The sequence below is a fragment of the Tachypleus tridentatus genome, chromosome 10 (genome assembly GCF_004210375.1).
Source record: "Tachypleus tridentatus isolate NWPU-2018 chromosome 10, ASM421037v1, whole genome shotgun sequence".
Lineage (NCBI taxonomy): Eukaryota > Metazoa > Arthropoda > Merostomata > Xiphosura > Limulidae > Tachypleus > Tachypleus tridentatus.
The window spans coordinates 11,166,493-11,181,418 of record NC_134834.1 but is presented as its reverse complement, the minus strand read 5'-3'; the positions used below and the strand labels follow the sequence as shown (position 1 = coordinate 11,181,418).

Genomic DNA, 14,926 nt, shown 5'->3' with positions numbered 1-14,926 from the left:
TATCACTCATGAAATACTGTTGTACAGAGATAAACGTATGTTTGTATCACTCATGAAATACTGTTGTGCAGAGATAAGCCTATGTTTGTATCACTCATGAAATATTGTTGTACAGAGATAAACCTATGTTTGTATCACTTATGAAATATTGTTGTACAGAGATAAACCTATGTTTGTATCACTTATGAAATATTGTTGTACAGAGATAAACCTATGTTTGTATCACTCATGAAATACTGTTGTACAAAGATAAACGTATGTTTGTATCACTCATGAAATATTGTTGTACAGAGATAAACCTATGTTTGTATCACTTATGAAATATTGTTGTACAGAGATAAACGTATGTTTGTATCACATCATGAAATATTGTTGTACAGAGATAAACATATGTTTGTATCACTTACGAAATATTGTTGTACAGAGATAAACCTATGTTTGTATCACTTATGAAATACTGTTGTACAGAGATAAGCCCATGTTTGTATCACTCATGAAATACTGTTGTACAGAGATAAACGTATGTTTGTATCACTTATGAAATTCTGATGTACAGAGATGATAAACCTATGTTTGTATCACTTATGAAATATTGTTGTACAAAGATAAACGTATATGCAAAACGGCTCGTTTGGGTTGAGAAAATATTTTACGTAGAAGAGTGAACAACGTTTCGAACTTCTTCGGTCATCGTCAGGTTCACAAAGAAGAGAGAGGTAACTGACCGGAAGCTGACCACATGTTTGGAAGGGGTTGTGTTACTGAGTGTCGGAATGTAGAGGGCGGTGTTAGATGTTTGAATATATAATTTTATTTTATTATATTTAATATAGGTATAAAGGTGTTCCTTTATATTGGTTTATTTTGGGTTTAAGTTGTTGTATAAGTAAGGCTTCTTTAATTTTGCGTTTGTTTATGTTTGTTTCTTTATTTAGTATTTGAGTGTTTTCTATGATTATGTTGTGTTTATTTGACTTGCAGTGTTCGAAAACGTGTGAATGTGAAATTTTATGTTCTTTGAATCTGGTTTCTATTTTTCTACTTGTTTCTCAATATAGAAGTCGTGGCAGTTATCACATTGTATTTTATAAATAATGTTGGTGTGGTGTTTGTCAGTGTAGTTTTTACATAGTATAGACCTCAGTTTTGTGCCGGGTTTTGAATAAATTTGGTATTAACTGGAATGTCATATTTTATTACTAATTTTGCCAAATGTTGGTTATTTGTTTGCTGATGTCAGGAATATATGGTATGCTGCAATATACGGTTTCGTGGTTTTTTGATTCGTGAGCTGTATTTACTTTAGTTGGTTGATTTTGCTTTTTCTCTAGGTGTGTGCGTATAATGTTTTCTACGGTTTGTGAAGGAAACTTACTGATGTTGATGAAGTATTGTTTTATTTTGTCTAATTCATCGTTAATTTTATCTGGTGAGCATAGTTTTATGGCTGTGTTTATTTGGTTTCTTAGAATGTTTAGTTTTTGTTTTGTTTCATGTGCTGAGTCCCAAGGAATGTATAGTCCAGTATGGGTGATTTTTCGGTGGATTTCTGTTTTGAATTGTGTGTCGGTTCTTGTAATTTTGAGGTTAAGAAATGATATTTGATTGCTTTCTTCGTGTTCAGATGTGAAGTTAATGTTGGGATGTATAGAGTTAATGTGATTGAAAAAATTAAGTATGTGTTCTGTAGATTTGAATCCCACAACCGTGTCATCTACATATCTATACCAGTATAGTGGTGGATGTAATGCTGTGTTAATTGCTTGTGTTTCAACTTGTGTCATAAAAATATTGGCTAGAACTGGTGATACTGGGTTGCCCATGCTTAGGCCATTTGTTTGTATATAGTTGTGGTTGTTGAACATGAAGTTTTTCTTTATCGTGGTGAATTCTATGAAGCCTGCAAGATAGCCTTAGAACTCTATATCCGAGACCCTAACTCAACTATAGACATTCCCAGTAACCAATTAGCAACCCTCACGAAATATTGTTGTACAGAGATAAACCTATGTTTGTATCACTCATGAAATTCTGATGTACAGAGATGATAAACCTATGTTTGTATCACTAATGAAAGTCTGATGTACAGAGATGATAAACCTATGTTTGTATCACTCATGAAATTCTGATGTACAGAGATGATAAACCTATGTTTGTATCACTCATGAAATTCTGATGTACAGAGATGATAAACCTATGTTTGTATCACTCATGAAATTCTGATGTACAGAGATGATAAACCTATGTTTGTATCACTCATGAAATTCTGATGTACAGAGATGACAAACCTATGTTTGTATCACTTATGAAATATTGCTACAGAGATAAACCTATGTTTTTATCACATCATGAAATATTTATGTACACAGATAAACCTATGTTTTTATTGTACATACATACTGATAAACATTATGTTGTTATGTATATTGTGTAGTTGTCTGCCATCTCGTTATTGGACGTTGCACAGACATGTAGACATTGTAACAACTTCGTATAAAGTAATAAAACCAGTGACTTAATTTGACACGAGAAGTTTCAGTTTGCTGTGTTGAAATAAGATAAAGTTAATATTCTCAAAACATTATGTACACACGCGCCACCTGGTAGATTAAATATGTACATTTTTTTCAAATTCAAAATCAGACTATATTCATAGACATGTAACATTAACGTTCTCGCTTTATTGATTGGTCGATACGTAAAGTATACAACGTGATTAGTGACGGTTACTTTCGTTGATGTCCGACACATTGACTGCGCATGACCTTTAGTTAATTAAGGTCCGATTTCAAACACACAGTTTTGCTGTAATCTATTTGTTTCGGAAATAGATAATTTTTAAGAAACATGACACGCGAATCTTGTATTTTTGTTTTCTTCAGTAAGCCTAACGCAAAATTTTAAATAGGTATTCTCATACGAAGGTTTTATTTATCTGTGCACTGTGCAAAATAACTCTAACTTATTATCTAGGTACGCTTGATAGGCTTAAGATTCTCACTCTTCATATTCGTCTGTTTTTTTTGTTGTTGTTGTTTTGTTTGTTTTTTTGGGGGGGAGGACAGATGTGATTCATAAACTTCGCAAGCCACTTGACTATTAGTGAATTAACTCAGCAATATACAGTCACACTTCCTACTGTTTTAAAATTGGAAAACTTTGTAATTTATGTGTGTGTGTGTGTAATTGTTACTAGAATTTGGAAGCCCCTTGATGATCGATAGGAAAGGGTAAATTACCCTTTTGCTATCCCGCATGAAAACAAAATCAAATAAACAGGGTTTTACTGATTTACATACAACAAGCAGTGTCTTTACTATAATACTCTGTCGAGAGGCAAACTACATGTACATTAAATGAATCTGTAGATTCTAGGGGTCTTACTCTGCTATCTAGCTAAAGCTGTTTGTAATGTAATCGCGTTTTTGCTAAAAAAATAATTATTTTTTATACACTAGCTGAAATAAGAAAGATATTTCATTTCTTCATGATTTATGCGAGATTAATTAATACTGTTTGAACATTTTAATATACAGAAGAATACGTTCTGTCTTTGGAAACACTTCCTTATTGAAAACATTGTGGTGTGACCAAATCATTAGCAAACTCGAAGTATGACGCCGAAGGTTTAGGGTTCGAAACACGTTGCTTCTAAAATATCTCCCCCCCCCCCCCAGTCTGAGGCCGTGGATATACTATAATAGCAACGATAATATTCCAGACAAGAATTATCGGTGGCTACTGTTGACTACCTGTCTCTCCCCTTGTTTAACAATTCATAATTAAAGATGGCTACGCGCAGATAGCCCTTGTATAAGATTTTGAAACAAACAAACTCATGGAACTTAACTTATTTTCGCTAGTTTTAAGCATATTTTATTTCCAACTCTTTCAAAAGTGAATAATTACGTGTACGGATTCCAAGACGTATATCATACGTCTGTTGTATTTGTATAGCTTTGTTAGGTTTGTGCTGGTATATCATACGTCTGTTGTATTTGTATAGCTTTGTTAGGTTTGTGCTGTTACCAGTGGCGGATTTAAGGTTGTGGGGGTCCAGTAGCTAATAATGTTTGTGGACCCTACGTCCCATGTAATTTTACATAGAATAAAAGTATCTATGGGCCCTGGGGATGAACCCCATCCTTATGTTATAAGGAAAACTAATAGGCCTAGGCCTAACTTTGAAATACTTCTTTCAAATGTACCTTAAAACCTGTAATATTTAATACAAACCAAGACTGTTTTGAAATTCAACGCGATTAATCAACCACTTTAAAACATGTATCCACGTAAAGGTGTTTACTTTGGGTTGATTAAAGCTTGGAAAATTAAAGTGTTTTTGGTTTATCTTTCACATGCTAAGCGTATCCTGGCAGTACAATATTTTAGAAACATGTTTTCGTACTCACTTACCTGTGGTTCAGCGGTAAACATGCAGGCTTACAGCGCTAAAATTTGGGTTTCGGTACTCGTGATAAGTAAAACACAGATAGCCCATTTTGAAATTTTGCGCTTAACAACAATGGAACCAAGATATCTTTTGGTCGATAAATTTCAGAAAAGTATTTACAATGTTTGATAGTAGCGCCATCTATAACGGAATTAATTCACGGCAAATTAATAATGAAGAAAATAATTTGAAATTAATTACATTTTCGTGTAAGAGTTTGTAAAATGTCGAAGTAACTGGCTCGATTTTTGTTTACTTGGAAACATAAAATTTTGAACAATTTCGATATTATGAAGATTTATATAAAAGCGAAACTGTAAACTATCCACAACGAGGCCTGGCATGGCCAAGCGCGTAAGGCGTGCGACTCGTAATCCGAGGATCGCGGGTTCGCGCCCGCGTCGCGCTAAACATGCTCGCCCTCCCAGCCGTGGGGGCGTATAATGTGACGGTTAATCCCACTATTCGTTGGTAAAAGAGTAGCCCAAGAGTTGGCGGTGGGTGGTGATGACTAGCTGCCTTCCCTCTAGTCTTACACTGCTAAATTAGGGACGGCTAGCACAGATAGCCCTCGAGTAGCTTTGTGCGAAATTCCAAAACAAACAAACAAATCCACAAGGATATGAAAGACGTAATATAACGCAAACAAAGAGAAAAAGACAATATCCAACCCACGTGGCAACCATTATTGTCTGTTTCACTTTGCGAAGCTGAAAGATGAATTCGACATTAAACGTTTCATGCTATTTATAAGTGATGTCTCTGTTTCTATGCGGTGAGAACGAAAGTCAGTTTTTAAGCTGTTATATCTTGAAAGGTAATTTAAGATTTTTTTAAAATATATCTCTAGTACTTACTGTTATTCTATAAGATACATCGATTAAAGTTCCTCATGAGAATCAACGCATACGTTTTCACTTTATGTAATTAAACAATGCTACAACAATGAAATTGTATTGGTGTCAATAGTTACGCATATTTAAATACACGAAAAACGTTGAACTATGAATTATCAGTAAGCCTAAAGCTATCTTTTTCTTTCATAATAAAGTTTACAGTACGTCTATATCCAACATCTAAAAGCTAAGACAACTTATTTTCATATTAGCTGTGGAGACATACGTACAATGAAATGATGAACAAACAACACTAATGTCGATAATAATAACTTAAGACATTTTCCATACTTTATTAGCTTAGCATACGTATAAAATTAATGACAATTTAAAATTTCTTAAGTATGCCAAACTTCATGAGATATAATTAGAATTGTGGCCGAAAATACGGATAACAATAAAGCTATCTAACTTGTGAAACAATGACTATTATTACACTGTTTTCTCTTGGCATGCCACACTCCTAGTTAGACCGATAAATTATATTAATTATCGTATTTGTTAAGTTATTTTTATTTTTATTATAGTTTCGATTTATACGGTTTACTTGCTTTGAGCACAAGTTACTGATAACGCTAAAATTCATGGTTCGGTTCCTACGATGGACACAACAAAAAGCATTATTGACAAGAAACGCGTTCATGAAACACTTCAAATCTGAGAGGAATCACGAAAAAGACGTTTGTCTTACAAACTTCGTGTTTTGTACCAACTAAAAGAAGTTTATAGAGATTATATGTTATTGAATGTACATAGTTAAGTAAGTATATATCAAATTAATTCACTCACTCTTCAGTTACAGCTTTCTCTTTCGATGAAAGTTGATGTAGCCATAGCAACAAGTTGGGCAGGGACGAAAACAGGTAATCTCTGTAAAGTTAATCCATATATTTTTGCATATTAGTCACGTGCGAATCATTTGTCATGAAAGGAGAATTTCGAATCATGCTAATTACAAAACATCAGGTCATAATATTATTTCTTATTTGTATTGAAACAAAACCAAATAAATCTTCAGGCTTAGTCCCCAAGTCGAAGGATTTTTGGGTTTAACTGATAAGAGTACAGTAACGTACTTATATCATTGACTAGACTTAAACAAAATAGCGGCCGTAATGAAACGTTTCGTAAACATAAAGTGTAGCGGTGATTATACCTGTTAAAGAAACGTCTTAACGGCTTCGATTCAGCACGCGCCCGGATGGGTAGGCATTAAAGTCTGAATGGATCGTATACGTTATTTATTATAGAATCATGTTCCTAAAAACATGGATACACGAGTGAAGGATCCCTTTGAGATAAAGTTTAAGACCCCGACAGCTGTCAAACAAATCAACAACGAGAGTTATTGTTGCGCACGTGGAGTAAACGAGGGACAACAAAATCCATTTGACGTTTCGACTAACGTACGTCCGGCATCTCAACGTCTACACAGACAGGGCCTCGCGCTTAGACACGGACTTCAGTGCGCTCTTTAACATAAGAAAAGGATAAAACGAAGAAAAATTATAAAGGGACATACATAATGCTGCTATACTATTATATGTTTCCATCAACCGACGACTTGAGATTTCTTTTGAAAAGCAGGATGCAAACTTTTTTTTATTTTTTTCTCTATCAGTTTCGACAAAAATTGTAATTATTAATTTATAGCCCCGTCACGCTGTAAAACTATAAGAACTGAGGAACAAGTCGGTCCTGTCAAGTGTCTAACACATTTTAATCGATCGTTAATCACAGAATGTGTTTTATTTTTATTTTAAATATTGTACTGCCGGACAGAGGACTATTTGTAACACCCCGCTACATATTTACAACGCTAAAGTTAGGGGTTCGATTCCCCTCGGTGGGCTCAGCAGATAGCCTCCTGTGGCCTTGCTGTAAGAAAACCACACAGACACACACTGTTTGTAATAGATACTTACATGGTTAACACTCACAACGAAGAATAGCATGCTGTTATAACATTCAATAAGTTTTGTTTTGTTTTTTGTAGAATTCACATTATCTGTGCTAACTATCCAGACCTAATTTAAAATAAAAATATAGAGGAAAACAGCTAGTTAAAGCAATCACTGTGAGCTCATGTCTAACTAGATAATGGAATTTGACTGTCACTCTTATAACGGTCTTCAAGTGCGAAGCTCTGATTTGTTTGTTTTGTCCACAACAAGGACTTCAAGTATCAAGTTCATAAGATTTGAAGTCCGCAGTCACCACGCCAACCATAGGCCACGTCTCGCCTAGAATAACTGAGAATTTATTTTCATTGACTTGTTGGGTTGGACGGTTGTTCTGTGTTTGTCGTACACGAAAGGTGTGTCAACTATATTCATACAAACATAAAATGCTATTATAACACAAGAATGCTGGAAGTGATGTTACAGTTGATGAGACTCTCCTGCCATCTAGTGAGAAGTAACGCGACAACTATTTACAATATGTTGGCACTTTCACATTTGATTTTTGTTTTATTTATTCATGTGTAAAGAATTTTGGTATGTGTGTTTTATTATAGCAAGGCTACATCGGGCTATCGGCTTTGTTCACCGAGGAGAATCGACCCCCTGCTTTTAACGTTGTAAATCCCTAGAGTTACCGTTAAGTAACCTAGAGTTTTAACTGTAACTCAGGAAATTAAAAATGTGTTTTATTAATAATACCGAAAGGTACTGATCTGCTGTGTCTCTTTACGCACGCAAGATGAAATAGAATAATTATTCTTACTTACTGTGTTAAAATGGTTCTTCACGAAACGTTGTGATGACTCATAATTACGTATTTATTCTCGTAACCACTGCAGTATATGTCTAGTTTCCTCAAATTTGTTGGTCCCGGGATTGAATCATCTGTGGTAAAAGTTAACACAAAATTGCCTTAGAATTATTCAAGCTACGTGAATACCACATTTCTTTCTTCTTAGAAATGTCCACGGGTCTGACTTTGAGGTCTTCAGATGACCATTATGTGGACAATTGGTACCTTTTCATATTTTGCTACTTCTCGCAAGCAAGGCGATCACACTGACACCTGAACTGAAAGATTGTTGGTTTCGGGGAATCGAAATTTGAATTTTAGCGTTGTAAATTCGTAGGCTTACCGATGCCCCATTGGAGAACGTTAAGGATAGAACACCAAAGTTGCTAAGGTGCAATTCTTTAAACAAATATTAAGAGATAATTTAACGCGTCTTTCAAAATCATGTTTAAAGATATGCTGGTGTTTGTTTGTTTTTATAGTAAAAAAACACGTCGTTCAGTTTATGGTTGGCTCACTTATTTCTATTTTCCATCATTTTCAATCTCAACGACAAAATAATTCCCTTTCAAAACTTCTAAGCTTTATCATTATTGTTTATAAATCTACAGAATACTCTTTATTAAGACCGATTTTGTTTATTAGTGTTAAGCTTACGAAAGTAAAAGGGTAGTTTGTTACATCTGGTAAAATTAGGGTGCTCAATTCGCGACCTGAGTACCCAGGTTTGAATCCCTTCACCGAAAAGACTCAACCTTTTCAGCCGTTGCAATGTTACGATCGGTGAAATTATTCGATGGTACAACAATTACTGGTGTGTAGAACTATCTAGTTCCCTTTCCTCTAGTCTATCACTTCTAAATCATGAACGATTAGTATAGATGGCGCTCGTGTAGCTTTGAAGAAATTTCGAGGAAGAAGTAATTCAACAGTCACATTACATTTAATCGAATGAGCTGAGATTGAGAGCTGCGTTCCTCCGATACCCGGTAGTTCAGTTTGGTAAGACTTAAAGTGATTCACTGAAAACAGTCGTAATCCTATTCATTCCTTTCCCATCTCGCTTCTTCTTAATATGTATGGATTGTAGCAAAACAACAACAAAGAGAAGATAATGTCACCTGGTTTTTATAAAATGACTGTTTTGTCATTGTGTCATGGAATTTGATAAATTCTTATAACACTGTGATGTAAAGAAAAGATAAAAGGAGAGAGCATGTTTTGAATTTCACACAAAGCTACACGAGGGCTATCTGCGCTAGCCGTCCCTAATTTAGTAGTGTAAGACTAGAGGGCAGCTAGTCATCACCATCCACCGCCCACTCTTCGGTTGGGCTACTCTTTTACCAACGAATGGTGGGATTGACCGTCACATTATAATGCCCACGCAGCTGAAAATACGAGCATGTTTCTTGTGACGGGGATTCGAACCCAGGACCCTCGGATTATGTGTAGAATGCCTTAACCACCTAACCATGACAAGCCAGATTTAGAACTTACACTACTGATTATCCTTTGTACTTCGTAGAATCAATTCATCCTGTGTTAGAGGTTAATGAAGTATTATTTCTGTGAACTGTTGGCACTGACATACTTCTGTAGTTTACAGAACTAAGTTACACTGTGGAAGTACAGTATGATGCAGTAAGTTATTGGTACAAAAACAACTTTGTGCTTAAATTTCGAAATAAGTGGATCATGAATATTATTTAAAGATACTAAAATCATAAGATGAAAAACAAAACTCAAGTAAACAAATTCAATCAGGCAGTCTAAATATGACGAAGTTGACTAAATGGTGGAAACTCTACTTTTATTAAAGTTAACAACGATATATCCTGGCAGAAACTCTACATTTATTAAAGTTAACAACAATATATCCTGGCAGAAACTCTACTTTTATTAAAGTTAACAACAATATATCCTGGCAGAAACTCTACTTTTATTAAAGTTGACAACAATATATCCTGGCAGAAACTCTACTTTTATTAAAGTTGACAACAATATACCCTGGGAGAAACTCTACTTTTATTAAAGTTGACAACAATATACCCTGGGAGAAACTCTACTTTTATTAAAGTTAACAACAATATACCCTGGGAGAAACTCTACTTTTATTAAAGTTAACAACAATATACCCTGGGAGAAACTCTACTTTTATTAAAGTTGACAACAATATACCCTGGGAGAAACTCTACTTTTATTAAAGTTAACAACAATATACCCTGAGAGAAACTCTACTTTTATTAAAGTTGACAACAATATACCCTGGGAGAAACTCTACTTTTATTAAAGTTAACAACAATATACCCTGGGAGAAACTCTAATTTTATTAAAGTTGACAACAATATACCCTGGGAGAAACTCTAATTTTATTAAAGTTGACAACAATATACCCTGGGAGAAACTCTACTTTTATTAAAGTTGACAACGATATATCCTGGGAGAAACTCCACATTCAAGGTTCACACGGAATATCCCCTGGAAGAAACTCTACTTTTATTAAAATTAACAACAATATATCCTGGGAGAAACTCCACATTCAAGGTTAACACGGAATATCCCCTGGGAGAAACTCCACTTTCAAGATAAACTCACAGTGCCTTATGTAAGTATAATAATCACTCCGTTGCAGGCTTTGCCTGCTAGTTGCTTCAATGTTATCCTAATACTTATGAACTATTTGCATGAAATCATGAAACATAAAGCACTATACACACTGTGTTTATGGTCTAAACGTCATACAAATTAGCGAAATAACACTAAGAATTATGTGTAAAAGTCGCTCTGTTTATTATAGTGATGCGCTAAGGAATAGCCGTCAGAGAGTAAAAACGCGTTTAGTTAACCTAACCTAACCTAACCTTTCCACCACCGTCACGAGGTTAACTTGGCACATCTCGAAAGACGTTTAATTTTTGTGAGACTGTAACACCAGTTTTTAGGGATGTTAGGTTGTAAACGTAGTAATTACATCACCCACTACTCCTAAAAAAACAAAACAAAGGGTTAGGGTTAAATAATCGTAAATTGTTGTTTCACATACCCATAGAAATACAATCCCGGTATCTTTGGTAGAGATATCTTATTTTATGACATTGCTTTATTATTTGAAACTTTTAAGTTGAATAATTCACTCAGCAGGATATTCTTGTAATGATGTTATTTGTTGATGTAAAACAGTTATTTGTACATTTAAATGACGAGGCAAACAGCGTAAGAAGAAATATGTCATAGAAACTGTGCATTTCTACCTGTTAAACCAAACAACCATCTCTTCTTGTGTCAAACGTTTTTAACGAGTTGGGTATACCAATGACTTCTCAGACTCCAATTAAATCATTATATTACGTCTAATAACAGCACGAGACGTTCAGACAGCTTATTCCAGACGACAAACAGTTGAAGGAGTAAAACGTATATCTTGGTTTGTTTTGAATTTCGCACAAAGCTACACTAGGGCTATCTGTGCTAGCCATCCCTAATTTAGCAGTGTAAGACTAGAGGGAAGGCAGCTAGTCATCACCACCCACCGCCAACTCTTGGGTTACTCTTTTACCAACGAATAGTGGGATTGGCCGTAACTTCATAACGCCCACACGGCTGAAAGGGCGAACATGTTGGGAGTGACGGGGATAAAACGTTTATCTGTAGTGTGGCGTTCTTCTTATATACAATTGATATATTCGTCCTCTTAATGCTATGTTCCATCCTACACAAGACTGTTTTTGTCCACCGTTAGGTACTGGAGCCTGAATTTTAGTGTTATAAGTCTTCAAACTCATCTACAAAAACAGTGCCTGTATAAATCCCGAGAGAATTCCTACGTTTTTCATCACTTTACTATAAAACCCGTGCAATGTGTCTGGCCGGAGTACATTGTTTCGAGAATAGACCCGCACGCAGAATGTTTGAAAAAGAGGACTGTAGTTTGTGAGATCAAAAGCTAACACAATCAACATACTAATATTACCATATAAAGAATAGGTGTGCTAGAAGACGAAATCTGAAATCAGTTGTACATGAACTATAGGTTTAAAAACTGCATTCCTGTTTACATAAAAATCACGACCATCCAATGAAAAGCCAATAAGTCATCATTCTGTTCTAACACCGCATGATGTTTTGGTTTTGAATTTTGCGCAAAGCTACTCGAGGGTTATCTGCGCTACCCGTCCCTAATTTAGCAGTGTAAGACTAGAGGGAAGGAAGGCAGCTAGTCATTACCGCCCACCGCCAACTCTTGGGCTACTCTTTTACCAACGAATAGTGGGATTGACTGTAACATTATAATGCCCCCACGCCAGAAAGAGCGAGCATGTTTAATACAATCGGGATTCGAACCCGCGACCCTCAGATTATGAGTCGAACGCCTTAACCCACCTCGCTATGGCGGGCAACACCAGATGAGATTTGTTTGTTTTTGTTTTTTGGAATTTCGCACAAAGCTACTCGAGGGCTATCTGTGCTAGCCGTCCTTAATTTAGCAGTGTAAGACTAGAGGTAAAGCAGCTAGTATCACCACCCACCGCCAACTCTTGGGCTACTCTTTTACCAACGAAAAGTGGGATTGAGCGTCACATTATAACGCCCCCACGGCTGGGAGGGCGAGCATGTTTAGCGCGACTCGGGCGGTAAAGACTAGTTGCCTTCCTTCTAGTCTTCCACTACTAAATTAGGGACGGCTAGCGCAGACAGCCCTCGCGTGGCTTTACCCGAAATTCAAACGAAACCAAGAACATGCCATTCATATGGAATGTAACAGGCGGTGGGGAAAATGGTCAACTTTTATTTTTATTTAACAATCTTTCATGAAAGAAAAGAAACCGAAACTACTCCGCAATTAAATATATTTTAACAAATACATTAATCAGCGAACAAAAGTTCTGGTTACTACGGAACTTCGACCAAATATCTTACTCCCCAGAAACATAATGGAAGTAATTTTCTATCACAAGCTGAAAGTAACAACCAGTTGGTATTGTATAAAGATTATCTTTGCGCGTGCCACCCGCTGCTACAGTGGTAAGTCTACGGATTTATAACGCTAAAATCAGGGATTCGATTCTCCCCTGTGGGATCAGAATATAGCTCGATGTGGCTTTGCTGTAAGAAAACACACGCACAAGTCTTTGCACGTGCGTATTTACAGTTCTTTAGGCAGCACTAGATACACATTACAATATAAAACTGTAAGAATAAGCGCTTTGTCAGCGGTGACTCTGAAAACACTTAACAGTAAACACCACAATATCACAGTACTCAAATTCTTCACTGTTAAATAAATAACACAAAAAGTACGCTTCTATATTTAAAAAAACTCATGAAACTTAGTAATAAATTGTTATGTATGAATATCACATTTTAATACGGATGTAATTTTAATTTAACACAAAAAGTACGATTCTATATTTAAAAAAACTCATGAAACTTAGAAATAAATTGTTATGTATGAATATCACATTTTAATACGGATGTAATTTTATTAGTTTTACGTTTTGTCGCTAGATAACAGCACATTCTAGAATAATTTGTGACATAATTTATTAGATACCGCATGTATGTTACATTCATCTAAACACGTTTGTATCTCCCCGACCTTTTGTATATTACTAGCTACAATATTTCACATATTACTGCAAAATTAAAAGTTGTCAGAATAATATCCTTTTTAGGATTTCTTGAATTAACGTTTGAGCTAAATTTAGACTCATGTTTTAGAATTTAGTGATTTTTTTTAATGTATCAATTAGCCATAATACAGGAGGGGTATTACTGTAAGAGTACATTTTTATATCACTTAACTGGTTTGGTTTTTGAATTTCGGGCAAAGCTATTCGAGGGCTATTTACGCTAGCCGTCACCAGTTTAGCAGTGTAAGACTAGATGGAAGACAGCTAGTCATCACCACCCACCGCCAACTCTTGGGCTACTCTTTTACCAACGAATAATGGGATTGATCGTAACATAATGCCTCCACGGTTGAAGGCGCGAGCGTGTTTGATGTGACGAGTATTCAAACCCGCGGCTTACGAGTCGAGTGCCTTAACCACCTGGCAATGTTGGGCCTCATTTAACTTACTGAGCACTTGACTTTGTACGTTTAAGTATCAATATCTTTTAAAAATCTACACGTTAATGCATTTCGTAAAATTTATTTTAAGAACTGAAAGTGAGATTACAGTACGTAAGAACCTAATCATATTTGAATAAAACTAATTTTTCAAGTTTTTTATTCCGAGTTCACATGCGTTTCTACCATGTTCCTTTTTCTGATGTTTGAAAACAATTTCAGCATATATTTGCATTAGTGTGTATTAAAATTAATACAAAATTTTGGGCACTTTTAATTAACAATGCTTAGACTTTATGAAAAAATTAATTTAATCCAAACAAATCTTTTCCGTGTTGTTGCAAAGTAAGTGAAAGGAAACTCTGAAGATAATTTAAGTCAACGGTAGAATGTTTGCTATGAAAATACGTCAGCGTTGTGTTGGAAATTTAAATTTCATTTTTAACTGGTTTTCTTCTTTAGAATGCGCTTCATAAATTCTGTAGTTATTGGAAATTTCCTCAACTTTTACCTCCGGACATTTTCAAGTTTCAAAAAGTGACCCATTTTGTTATTCTAAAATAATAATTAGGCTTAATAAACTGTTTAGTAGTAGCATTAGGACAAGATTAGGCCTAGTTATTTTCCATAAAATTGAGAGTAACAATACACAATTTTACAAACAGTATCGTTTTATAGTTTAACTTGTAGATCTACCTACATTTCTGGATTTTGGGAAATCGTAAAATAGATGCAATCCTTGCTTGT

The 14,926-nt window shown here is 35.2% G+C and overlaps 1 long non-coding RNA gene across 2 annotated transcripts in view; it reads right to left on the bottom strand.

Annotated features, from left to right (window-relative positions):
* Positions 1–14,926, bottom strand: part of LOC143228747 (uncharacterized) — a 159,854-nt gene extending 144,928 nt beyond the window's left edge. For both annotated transcript variants that reach the window (XR_013015444.1, XR_013015443.1), the window contains exons 1-2: positions 14,880–14,926; positions 6,139–6,219 (exon numbers count right to left, since the gene is read on the bottom strand). This is a non-coding gene — a long non-coding RNA (uncharacterized LOC143228747). The remainder of the gene's footprint in view (positions 1–6,138; positions 6,220–14,879) is intronic.